At 42.7% G+C, this 11,163-nt stretch overlaps 1 long non-coding RNA gene across 1 annotated transcript in view; it reads right to left on the bottom strand.

Annotated features, from left to right (window-relative positions):
- The window catches only part of LOC109301250, a 39,133-nt gene that overhangs the window by 20,427 nt on the left and 7,543 nt on the right, over positions 1-11,163 (bottom strand). Inside the window, exons 2-4 of the long non-coding RNA XR_002098486.1 lie at positions 11,032-11,114; positions 8,878-9,153; positions 2,152-2,254 (exon numbers count right to left, since the gene is read on the bottom strand). This is a non-coding gene — a long non-coding RNA (uncharacterized LOC109301250). The remainder of the gene's footprint in view (positions 1-2,151; positions 2,255-8,877; positions 9,154-11,031; positions 11,115-11,163) is intronic.

The following is an 11,163-nucleotide window of genomic DNA, read 5'->3' on the forward strand; positions in this document are numbered from 1 at the left end:
TGAGCATGTCTGTGCAAAGTGTGGTACTTGCACTCAGGGGCCATCCTCTGCAATAGTTTACAGTAGTCAAAGGGACACAAGGGGCTAGGACTCTGGCTGGCAGGTCCCTTGCAATCAGTTGGGTCATGTTAGGGTCTTGGAGCACTAATCCAGCCAGTGAGGTAGAGTAGATTAAGGAGGATGGCAAAGATGGGTTCTGGCCAATCAAAAGAGTATTTTAGGAAGGTGGGACATGGGGTGGAAATATCAAAATTATGCTAATAATGCGCCTAATGCCACAGCTAAAATGGTGGATTCAGGACTGCAGCTCTGTAACACGATAGCATATATTGGGATGCCGACTTTGCAGGAAAGGGAAAAGTTTTCTTTTCTTTTCATTTTCTTTATTTTATGCTTTCACTCCAATGAATGCATTTGTTTAAGAGAAGCAGAGGTGGTGTAATGATACGCTGCAGCAAAGAAAAGACATTGCAATTACATTGTGGTGCTCCAGCCACAGTCATTATGCACTTGCTTTATCTTCACTGTCTCACTCAATTGCATCGATTAGAGCCAGGCATTCAATTTTTTGGATAATTTTCTCAGTTTGGCACTATGAAATAGTGTTTTTATTCTCCTTGTACTTCATGGATCTGTATAATTTTGCTCTTCACATATTTTGAAGTTGCACTAAGCTGCATTATACTAACTTACTTATTTGGTCTGTACTGACCTTTTATCATTCATCATCATTGTATGGACTTTGTCCTTATAACAGTACTCATGTTGTCTATGCACAGGATGATTCTTTGGTTGTGAAAAGAGTATGGCTGAGGAAATGACATGGCTGAGAGAACATGAATGATTCCCCCCCCCCCGCATTTGGCTATCATTTTTCTTTAATGCCAATCCCATTTCCCTTTTCTATTTTGTGAAGAGTTTCACTGCTCCTACTAGCCACATCTGAACATCTCCAGCATAAATGTGGAAGTATTTTTCTGAGAGCAGTGTTTGAATACACACTGTGAATTTATCAACTCTTCTGTGCCAAACTGCTTGAGGTAAAGCTGATCCTACATGCAAAGGATAAACATTTCCTGCTGACGTAGTAAGTTAGCCTGCCCCCTGAGCCATCATGGGCTACAGTGTATATAGTCATTATCTTCCCTAGCCCTTAAGGTGGAGGTCAGGGATGTAATTTTGGCACCGTTTTGTCAGCCTTCACAAATTTGCAAGCATTCTGTGAATATTCACTTTTCACAAAGCAAAAAGCTAATAGAAAAATACTGCAAAAGCTATCTGGACAACTCCTCTCTTGGGGTGCAAATTGTGCAAAAGTCTGTGAGGGTTGCACTCATCTGTAATACATCGGCAACACAAAGCAGTCTGGGATTCATAAATCAAACTCACAGTATCTTTAGAGACTACTTCCATTTTCTAGTTATCAGAATAGAGACCACACATACAATAAATACTAAAATAATTGTCACCTTAGTTACAGAGCTAATAATGTAGATATATTTAATACTAAAATAATATAATACTAACAGTAACCTCAATTATAGAACTGCTCTTCCCCCAAAGGACTCCAAACACTTACCAACTTCATACGGGAGTCATCTGAGTCTACCACTGAAATGAAGCGACCTATATGATGAAACATGGCAGCTATATAAATCACTTCACAATGATTTGGACAAGAAATAAAGAACCCCATATGCTACCGGAATTGCTGGGGAATTTAGGTGTAAACTCCACACTAGGAATCTGGCTGGGACTCTAGAACTGACACACCAGTTCATGCCAAAAAGCATCATAGTCTTTTTAGTGACTACCAGTGGTGTGGGTACAGGTTTGAGAATAATGATGAATAAAGGAAACATCTCAAAGGATTTTATCAACATACCACAAGGCGCCCTAAATTACCTGATGAACCTTAGTTACCCAAAGCTCACTGTTTTCTGAAAAAAAGTGTAGCTTCAAAAAACTGTCAAGGACCAAAAATTCTGCCTATTATCTAAATCATTCATTGGCCAAATCTTTTCAATATACCACATTTTCTTGCATGCAACTTGTACATTTTTTTCTAAAAAGGATAAGAGAACTGCTGCTGGAAATTGAAGCATGCATTATATGTGAGGAAACATGGTAGGAGCAGTTTCTGCCACTTACTGAGCAAATGTGTCAAGTCTGCACATGATCCACAGGGGGAACACAATGAGCAGGCTCAGGTCGCTAACTGCTGCTACTCAAGGAAAGATTTTTTTTCTTCATTCTGCCTTTCAAAAGCAAAGTGCATATTTTATTCCAGAGCATGTCATATGAAAGAAAATATGGTACCTGATGACACAGATGAATGTAGGCAGAACAGCTATCACCTGAACAGCATTTACTTATTATAAATATCCATAATATTCCAATCATATAAGGGATATATATTTCTTGCTAGCCCACCACTTGTCAGCACAGAAAGACAGAAGAAAATGGCAAGTGAAAATTTGGAGGCAGATATCAGCTTGTAGAATCTGTGCTAACTTCACTGAAGTTACTGGAATGAAAACAATTTACACCAACTGAGCATTTTCCCCGTAATATTTTTGAAGATCTCACAAAGACTCTTTCTTTGCTAAAGTGCCACTTATTTTGGCCACAGCCTTGCAAAGACTGGAAAAGAGATCAGTCTGCTTAGTTCAATACAGCAGCAGACCTATCATGAATCGTGGTGCATGATTCTGTAATATGGGTCCTTCGAGCAACTCGATGAGCTCTGTTTCTGCTGTATTTTCTGTATCTGTCCCCATTAAACAGGTACATATTAAAACATGATGAAATGGATAACTGCATAGTGTAAGAACCCCATTAGAGTTATTGGCATAAGTAGGGGCCTATTTCATTTGCGGTTTCACATATTTCACAGAAACTATGACATCTGGGATCGTCCATGAAATCTGCAAAATCAACACAAAAAGGAAGCTTAAAAATAAAATGCTGGCTCCCCAGTGGGAACCAGCAGTCCTCACTGCTGGGAGGGGAAGGCACCAGCTGTCAAAGTCTCTCCACTACTCAGCACTGAGGGACAGGGCCACATGAAGGGCAGTCAGCAATCAAGATGGTGGCTGCCCCCTTGTCTCTCCTCCCCACAAGGGCCAATTAGCACTAAGAGGTGGGGCCTCTCTGCCAATCAACACCGAGAGTGGGGGCCACCACAAAATGACCATGAAATTAGAAATCCTCCACTGAAAAAAGAATGGAATTGCATGTTGTTGCTGTACATATATAACTCAAATAATAAAAATTCTAAGTTCACCTTGTCTAAAGGAAGATTTGGAAGGCCAAACTCCTTTTTTGGGGGCTGAAAAACAAGACTCCATTAAATATTATCTATAGAAACAAAGTAATTGAAAACATGTACCATAAGGAACGACACCCAGTGTTGAGTTGAAACCTAACTGATAACCTCTGAAGAGGATCCTAGTTGAGAGTGTAGTTCATGGGTTTTCAACCTTTTTTAAGAAGTGTACCCCTTCTGGTGGCGGTGGCTAGATGTGGAGTGAGGAGGGGGAGCTTGCACACGGTGGCAGCGTGGGGTGGTGGATGGTGGCAGAGGTGGCTGCATGTGAGCTCTCCCCCACTCCCTGTTGTCTGGTTGGCCAGGCGCTGCCTGTTTGGCCTGCAGAGGGGAGCCGCTGCCCTTGCTCCGCATCCCCGCCCCGGCTGTACTTCTGGGAGGTGGCGGTATGGGTTGGTGGGTGGTGGTGCTGTGTCCCCACCTGCTCATGCGTACACCCCAGCACCTTTCCAAGTACCTCCATGGGTACGTGTACCCCCAGTTGACAAGCTGTGGTGTAGTAGGTTCGGAGTTTTGCTCACTCAGCACAGTCTTTCAAGCTTGATCACTGTCTTTTACCACTGTCTTTATTCCTCCGGGACAAACTCCCTCCCAGCAGGAGTCAACATAAACAGTCCAATCTGTAAATCAAATGGATTGTAGCACATGGGGTCTTCTCCCAGACCTGAAGAGAGTCCTCAGGCATTGTTCTGCTGCCACATGTCTGCTTTCTCCCTTGTCTCTCTGTTGCTTTCAGTCACAGGAAGGGCTCACTTAGAGTCTCTGCTATACTTGTGGTCCTCTGGGAGAGAGGCATTCTTGGCATAGTATCCAGGCTCCTCTGTGAGTTGACCCACTGGCTCTCTCCGACTCAACGCTCCATCCTCATTTGCAGCCCTCTGACTTCCAGCTTGCAACTTCCAGCTCTCAGCTTCTAGCCCACAATTCTGTCTCGCCCTGACTACCCCTGCCTCTGTTCCTTGGGAGCCTTTTTGCTGCCTGGATGCCAGCTAGTTATCTGTCTCAGTTGGTCCCATTCCCTAGGCAGCCTGTAGTCAGGTTTTGCTGCCTGCAGCTGGGCTAGTCCTCCTAGCAAGCCTGCAATCAGCTTCTTACTGGCTGCAGCTGGCTGCAGCCCATGAAAGCTGCTACAAATCCCTTGAAACATATAGCCTATTACAAACCACTACTAAACAATGAATGTGGATACAAAACTCGATAATCCTATCACCTCTGGACATCTGGATGAAATACCTTATAAAAATTCTTCACTTAGCTGTGGGGGAGGGGGGTCTTCATGACCAACCCCTTCTATTATCATATACCCAACCAAAGTGTAGATTGATGCATGTCATTAATGACTGTATATCTGTAATTGTGAAATGGGGAGGATGAGGAACTAAGGACCTGGGGAATCAGAAATTCAGCAACCAGCAAGAGCCCAGAGATACTGGTGTCTGGCCTCCAACTTTGCTCCCAGTTGCATATTTTTGTATTCCCATTGCCTGATATGAACACTAGTTAAACTTTTATTTAGCTTTCCAATAAAGTGATTTTCTTGAGAAGAAACACCTGTGCATTCCCTGTATTCTGGGAAAAAATCTAAAAACAAAAGTCCCTTTGTCTTAATTTGGGGATAGAGAGAATTTCCCTTCACATTTCACACTGGGGTACTAAATCCTACAACCCTAGGAACTGGCACAGGTAGCTGGCAAGGAAAGTTCCCACTTTTCTATAGGGGATGCTGGGAATTAGGGTCACAAGACAATGGGCTAAGGAGAGGGGGGCAGACACAGGTAAATAAACATTAAGATACATACACGTAGGATCTGGGTAACAAAAGTAAACAGTGACACTGTGGTGAAATCACCCGAGAACAGGTAATTGGTAAAAAACACTGACACCGTGATAACTTGAGAATTAGGGACCTACTGAAATTGTGATTTTGCAGTTTTCACAACACCAAGATTTCAGGTGGTGTCTCTGAAAAAGTGCAGGCACCATGAAAAAACATGAAATTGTGGAGCACAAAAAAATCCCAAAAGGACAGCTGCAAACAGAGAAAGTGGTGGGAAGTCCTTGCATCCTGAAGCATGTGGGGAGGGATAGGGAGAGATGGGATGTAGAGGGATGAAGAGGGAGCAAATGGGAGGCTGAGCCACTGACATATGGTCAGTCCAGGAGCCAGTCAGGGGCCAGCCAGGGAAGTGGAAGGGTTTTGATGCCAGCTTTTAAAGTGCCCACAGGCATGCTGCTCCAGCATGCTGCTGCCTGAGGAGGATTCTTCTTCAGCATGCCCGCTGAGAAGAAATCCTCTAAGATGGCCAAATACGGTTCAGCGCTGGACTGTGCATGACAGTAGGGCTGTGTGAAGCTTCAGTTGCTGATTCGATTTGGTGGAGATTCAGCCCAATTTGGTGGCTGAATCTCCAAATCCGAATCAAATCAGGAGACCCTTCAATCTCTCTGAATCGAATCAAAGAGATTCGGAGAGATTTGATGATTTGGATATAGACACAGCTTTAGGTGTTTTTTCTACATATGTCAAGGTACCAGGCGACTTGTGAATGCTGAGATGGTGGGGTGGATAGAGCCAGGGGGTTGGATGGATCACTGAGCTGGGGAGGTGTGGAAGGCAGGGTCCCTGCGTACTTGGCGGTGGTCCCGGAAGTGGACCAGAAGTACTTCTAGTCCACTTCCAGGTCTGCTGCTGAGCATATGCAGGACCCCCCTGCACTTCTGTGGGATGCTCTATCTGCTCCACCATCTCAGCATTTGTGAGCAGCACCTGGTACCTCGAGGTACATAGAAAAAACATTTAAAGCTGTGTTTATGGCTGAATCACTGATTCTCCTGATCAACATCGAAACTTCAGATTCAGCCGAATCAAATCGGGACAGCGATCCAAATCAGCAAATCAAATCGCTGTCCCCCAGTTCAGGCTGAATCCAAATCTGAATTGAATATGGCTCATTTTGCACACCCCTACAAGACTGTATCCTGCAGGGACCTTGCACATAGATGGTACTCTCCTGTACCTCCTGCAATGTAACTCTGGATGGATCCAGGAAAATCAGCATAGATCAGCACGTGGAGTCTGAGGCACACATGAAGAGGAAGGTTACTGCAGAGGCTGAAGGTCAGAGCAAGAAGCAAGTGACCATGCTTGAGAATTGTCAAGCTGTCCTTGCAAAAACCAGTGCAGAAGGAACCTATTCCAGACAATAACAGTGAAGTGGAACCAGTAGTACAGGTACAACCCATTATTGCCACCATGGTTCAGACAACCAGCTACCCCCTTCCTTAGCGCTGTTTGCATTTTGGACTCCAACTAGGTGTATTTGCTGAGTTTTGACCCCTGGCTACTGAAAGCAATCCTGGGATGAGGCAAAGAGCATGACAATGAATATGCTGTTTACATGAACTTTAGCAAAGACTACCTGATGCCTGTGCTTGTGCCTGTATTCTGGGACTCTTTCTGTGATGAGTTTCCACATCTTTAAGCCTTGGCAAGACACTGCCTCACCATTCCAATAGACTTGATGGTGGCGAGTGTGCGATCTCAGTGTATGGACAAGTGTTCACCCCACAGAGACAGAGGATGTCTGCAGTGACTGTGGCTGGGTGCAGCATACTTGCATTTAATACACAGCATGAACTGCCTGTCTCAAGGTTAGCATTCAGTTTTTGGTAAACTTTTTATATTGTCCTTTAAAGTGTACATTGGTGCTATTAGTTACAATTCATGTTGTGCATACCTTTATTTTCATAGGTTATTTCAGTTTAGAGTATAATTCAGTGTCTAGATGGTATTTGTTAATAAAATGTATACATTTAGTATTATTTAATAAAGTGTATGCAGTTGGCATTAGTTAATAAAGTGTATGTAGTTGGTATCATTTGCAATTAATGGTGTGCATTGCTTTATTTTATTAAGATATTTCATTTTAGACCTTAATGAAGGGCTTAGAATTCTTAGCAAAGTGTCAGTTAATGGCTTCCATGGGGCTTAATTGGGCGATTAAGCTTGTGGAAGCCATTAATTGACACATTATTAGGAAGCGGTGGTTTGGGGCCATTTGGAAATTTGTGGGAAGGGGTAGGACTTCCGGGGTCCCTTGGCCAACTAGAGATGTGGGGGGCCCACCATGCTCACACACGAAAATGGCTGCCCAGCCTGTCATCTGCCTGCAAAATCTGCCAGCACCTGCCTCAATTTCGATAGGTCCCTACTGAGAACCTTGAGCTCTCCCACAACTCTGGAGGACTCCAAACCAGTCTCTGGTCCCATAAAACATTTAAGTGACATCTGCCTGGACTCCATGTCTGAGCCCCACTGCTACAGCTTGCAGTCCTAGCTCCGCTGCTCCTTCTGGCCATGCGTGTGTGTCTCTCTCTCTGCCGTGTGGCACTGCTCGTTCCACTTTCTCCTGACCTCTGATTTTTTCCTGGGAGTTGTAATGCATGTTGCAGTTCCTTCTTCCAGTTCCCTGGTGGCTTCTGGGAGTTGAAGTTCATGTTACAACATTACAGTGCGTGACATTCAACATCACAGCATGTTACACTGGCTTTGTGTTTGTAGACAGGGCTGATGTTCCACTAGCAAGCTCCGTGTAGATCATTACCTGAAGTTCATTGCCTGTAACAACTGTGACTTACAAAATTTACTGGAAATCCATTGATTTCACTATAAAATGAGTTTCTGCTTTATTTATCCATTAGCTTGAGAGACATCACTTAAAAAGATAATGTGACAGGAAAAATATTCTTTCATTGAATTCTATGATTATTTGTCACTGGGCTACAGATGGGGTCAGCAGCACGAAAAATGAAGGCGTGAAAGTGAGAAACAACAGTTTCGTAGCACTGAAGATTTTGTTTTCTTGTGTTGGCTGTAAATGTGGTTGTATTCAGGTAGACAGAGGCATGATTTAGGGACCATATTTTGCCTTTTCCAGACCCTTGAACACTTGTTTTGGAGTAATGGAGTGAAGCAGAAATTCCATGATCTACCCTGTTTTCTGGGGTGGATGCAGACAAAGCTTTGGAGAGCAGGCTACTTAGAAGCCAGTCCTGGTGTGTCTACAGAATTAAGCAACACACACTCCCCCTTGGGAGAAATAATAGCCCTACAAGTCCGTGGAAATCTTGCCCTTGATTTCAATGAGGCCAGCATTTTACTCTTAGAAGATGTTCCTAAATGTCAGCACCTGTGAAGGGGGCAAGATCCAGCATCTCTGTCTCACTGATCATGACCTGTGGGGGCTGTGGAGTTCAATAGCATTTATGGACCAGGCCAAGTCAAGTTCTTATCTATCACTACCTCCATCTTTGTTCTTACCAGCCAAGTAAAAAAACAGAATTTAATCCTAATGTATAAGACCCCCTTTCTCCTGCTGGGCTAGTGCAACTGGGGATTTTTGAACAACCAGAGCAAACTGAAAACAGCCCTTTTAAAATGTTGTTCTAAGCAGATATTGTTTACAGTTGGTCTGACAAGATGAAACAAAAGTATAAATCAAACTTAGGGCACAAATCTTGTTAGTTGCCATGTTAGTAAATCAACTCACCTAAATAATCTTGAGCCTTTGACAATGATGCAGCCTCTTGGACTGAACACTCAGCTCTTGCTGTGCAGTGAACTTGATCTCCTGACATTTCGAAGGATTGAGATCCTATTTTTGATGGTTCAGTTTATGCTTTACTATAAACTATTTTGAGCAGGGCAGAACTGGATCCAAGCAGTTGATGTTCAGGTCTGGAGTCAAGCTGTCTGTCTCCTCTGACTAAGTAGACTAGGTTAGAACAGTGCATTATGTGTGTTTGTGTGCGTGTGTGTTTCCCAACTGGAAATAATGGCAAAACATAAAAACAGAAGGAGCCAAATAATTCAGAACGCATAAAAGATGTTCCTGGGAATTTGTCCTGGGAACTTGTCCTCTTTTAACTTTTCAATTTTAAGGGAAAATGAATATTTTTAATCTGTGCATCAGAGCTCACTCCCATAATAGAAAGCTTGTGGTGAAAGAATGTTATTTCTATTTTATCTTTACTGTTTGGTACTGTTTGGCAATCAATTGTATTCTTTACAGCTTCAGGTACTAGGCCTCTCAGATCTGACAGCCCTTAATTACTTAAGAATGATCTGGTAAAAGCTACATCTGGAAATGATGTCACTTTTTGCTATTGGCATTGGAAAATCTTACTTAAGTAAAATGCATCCTCTTAAGCACTAAGCCTTGAAAGAAATTAGTTCAGCTGAGCACTCCCTTTTACAGCTTACATTTCAATGAAAAATTGCACGTGCCTTTTATTTAATAGTTTTGGCATCTTCCCATGTCTGAACATTATATTCTATCCCAGTCTCTCTATATCTTTGTCACTTGTCCTGCCCCTAAGTTTCCCAAATCCAAGTGTTCCCCATATGCTATTATTCCTCTAGGGGCAAAAGGGAGTGCATACTCTGAAACTCCCAGTCTGATCAGTATGTTATTTATGGATGGATAGACCAAATCTGCTAACACAACAGCAAGCTGCTTCTTTACATCCTTTCCTATGTTGATTCATATCTTGCTTTTCAAATGATCTTGTGGAAGGTAAGCCTGAGTTTTCCATTGTAAATGTTGTCTTATCTGATCTATACAATAATAAATAGGGGAGATAACCTACCCTAATAATTATAATAATTATAACGATTTGTATTGCAATAGTGCTCTGAATCCCTTGAAGAGATCAGGGCATCATTGTGCTATGTGTGGTACAAACATACTTTATAGCAGTGGCTTTAGACTGAAGGTATCCCGCATTAGACCTGAGGAACCCTTTGTTAGACTTCAGATGCCCCTCCAGAAATGCCAGCTTTCACTCATTTCTTGACTACAGAAAAATAATAGAGACATTCTTGTGCTGCAAAGAACTCAGAAAGCCCACGACAGGTCAGAATAGTTTTGACACTATGGATTTCTGTTTGAAATCTTAGTGTTTCTCTTGTGAATCATGTATAGGTGGTTGTACACCTAGTATTGTGCAACACCCCATGGCACCTTTAAAAGGATCTCAAGACATCATATGGTGCCATGGCACCTTGGCTGAAAGTCACAGCAGGGGAAGAGGAGGACAATTAATTGTTTAATAAACTTGGAGAGAAATCAAAGATCTACATTATCTAACTTATGCTTGCAGCATGTAGGATAAACCTTTCCCAGCTATTCCCTAGTGTGGAGAATGTTCTAATTAAAAATACAGATTATTGAAGGACTGACACCATGAATTTCTCTGGCACATTAACCAACAGGATGGTTGGCAGAACTGAAACATCCATGGGCCATCACAGAAGTTGTCATCAGTCAGATTTCACTTTTTTCCATGCTCAGGCTGGTAAGCAAGATGGCACATGCTAATATATTTAGCACATATTGTCTTGCATCAATGTGATTAGACTAACATTTTATAATGTCTTCTTATAGTAAATCAACCATTGCTTTGATTAGAATCCATTTGTGCACTGTGTGGTGGATTCTGTTCAAAAAGTATATTGACATGGATGCACCAGGGTGTGCTGGGACAATGCTATACCACCTGCTATCGTAATTAGACCACCTATTGACAGGAGGAGGTTCAGACACAATTGGCCAGCAATACCTGGCAGTGGCTGTGTAATAATAGGAGTACTGCTGGCAATAACAAATTAAAAACAGAGATCCTATCAATGAAAGTCCAAAAACCTGGCACTGGGATGGTCCAGTCAGCTTGAGGTAGCACTATGGAGTCTATGATGGAGGTCCTGGCTGTTTAGGCTGGAGTCACACTGAAGAAAGAGCAAAAGGTTGTGAGATACAAAAAGAGGAAGAAAGCAC

The sequence above is a fragment of the Gavialis gangeticus genome, unplaced genomic scaffold (genome assembly GCF_001723915.1).
Source record: "Gavialis gangeticus isolate Ggan-Ray unplaced genomic scaffold, GavGan_comp1, whole genome shotgun sequence".
In the NCBI taxonomy this organism is placed as follows: Eukaryota; Metazoa; Chordata; order Crocodylia; family Gavialidae; genus Gavialis; species Gavialis gangeticus.